Here is a 2532-nt window from a genome sequence, read left to right as displayed (position 1 = left end):
TACTTTGTTTTATTTAAAAAATCTTAAAACATATACTGCAATATACAGACTAAACCTACATATTAATTGGAACATTTAAATAAGTAAGTATACAAGGAAAGTTAGTAAATAAAATAAATATTAAATACCAATTCATGAATTTTATCATAAACATCAATCTAAAAATATTAAAATTTAACAAATATTTGTAAATAAATAATTTGCTTTTAAGTAATTTAAACAGCTTTCATCAATCATTTATGTTAAAAAAATGAGAGTAAAAGATATATTAAATCAAAATAATTCAACTATATGTTATCAGAATATATAAGTAAATGAGATTTAGTAAACAAGATCATATAAAAAAAATATGATTACAGCTTAAATCGTCGTATGTGTTCATTAAAATTAGTGTTATGTGTTATATAATATATAATCATATTAAAAGAATGAAAAAATAGATAAGAAGTACTGCACATTGTAAAAACAACTAAAATATAATATGTGTTTTGCAAAATATTTAAAAACAACTTTAAGCACAGCCATAAAAAAATAGTTAAAATATGTGTTAAAATAATAATAAAGTACTTTAACACGTTTACCACTATAAATTAAATACATAAACAGTATATATAAATATATATCTTTAATATTTTATAATAATGTGAAAGATAAACTCAATATTTTAGCAAACTGATGTGTTAATCTAGTACAACATAATTTGTAATTTTAACTAGAAAAAGTTGTAAATAAAATATTTTTTTAATGAAAAACCTCATTACAAATTAAATAATTATTTTATGTGATAAAATGAAAATCTTCAAGATCTAAAAGACCTTTATCTAAAGAGATAGCATTCAACTGAATTCGTAAAGTTAGTTGGAAAAATCAGAGATGAATAATAAGATAAGACACATCAGTGATAGATAATAAGTACCCACTAAACAATATTAGGTACGTGAAACATAAAAGATAATAAATAATTTTGTCTAGATAGATCTTATTTTATTGAGTTATATAACATATATAAAATAATAATTAAATGTTTAGAATTTGGGTGTTTCTTCATTATCTCAAATAAAAATACTTAAGAATAATATAGATTTTTATTTATTTTTATTTTATAAATATAAGCTAAAGTGGCTCATTTCCTAGTATGTACAATCTACCTCAATTTGAATTAATCATCACGATATTCATGATAATAGGAAAATCTATGAAAACCTAATCTTAAATAATCGAAGGTAATTGTAATTATATAATAAATAAATATTATGATCTCTCAGATACGATATAAATTAAAAAAATGCAAAGGTTATTTTGGGTCAATGATTATATGATTGGTCTATTATTTAAATCCTTTTTCAATGAACATATTCTATATGTACGACTTATTAAGTGTACTTTTACAGAGAAATATAATAAAAAATATCACTTTGAAAAGCAAAATTCGCAACAAAAAATGATAAAATAATCAGATTAATGGCAATCATATTTAACTGAGTAATCAGATTATATTACTTCCTAAGCCAATGAAAGGATTTTCAAATTAAATTGATACTGAAACCAGAAAAGGATCTCAAAAATATTATTAACTCACTTAAACCAATAAGTATCTTACAAGTTATTTCAAAAACATTAGAATAAATATTACTTAAAATAATTAATCAAATTTGGCTTCAAAAATAATGAAAAAAAAGGTAATAAAGTGTAACATTCTGGACTAAAGAGGATATTAAGATGCAAAAAGATAGACACAGAAGTGCCTCAAGGTAGCTTTTATGTACCAATGGTAAATCTTTCTAAAATTAACTCAACAAGAACTGTTACATTTGCCGTTGACATTAAAATAATAGCGTCCATCACAGACTCAAAAATGCCATTATTAAGATTGCAAGATTTATAAATGTTTATGAATGTTTCTTTAAATGGTGAATCAAAGCTGATGAAGCTAGATTTATTCATGCTAAATTTACGCAGAACAAAATTTTTGTCATTTGGTATCCTCTAACGAAATATGGATAGCACAAGAAATTCCACCAAATATCTTGTAATCTATATTTGGAACCATAATAACAATTGGGACTTCAAATTCATAGATAAAAAAATGATAATATATAATGTCTTATGAAGCTTAGATTTGGATTGCGATTTTCATATCTAATATCAATATTCTTAAGTGGTTCTAGAATATTTTTTAAGTGGTAACCCTTGACCCTTGGCCTAAGAAGTTTGTAGACCCCTTGTTTAATAGATGCATCCAATAAGAGATTTTCTACAAGTTATTTTTTTAGTTTTCTCTATAGGAAAATTTAGCAACGTCACTAATGAGCGCGGACAAATGGGCGTGCGTCAAAAGAGCGCTGCCTTATAAGCGCTGCGTCATAAGAGCGTTTACCAAAGTAGCGCTGTAACAAAATAGCGTGCGTCAAATGCGCAGACAGCCATATGAGCGTTTGACAAAAGAGAGCTCGTCATAAGAGCGCAAAAGTACTTGGAAAAAATCAAGTAATGAATATTCTAGGAATTAGGTATACAAAATATATGTAAATT

The sequence above is a fragment of the Plectrocnemia conspersa genome, unplaced genomic scaffold, assembly GCF_051122295.1.
Source record: "Plectrocnemia conspersa isolate PC_06_02 unplaced genomic scaffold, ASM5112229v1 ptg000003l, whole genome shotgun sequence".
NCBI lineage: Eukaryota > Metazoa > Arthropoda > Insecta > Trichoptera > Polycentropodidae > Plectrocnemia > Plectrocnemia conspersa.
The sequence above is the reverse complement of the archived record's forward strand: the minus strand, read 5'-3'. Positions refer to the sequence as shown.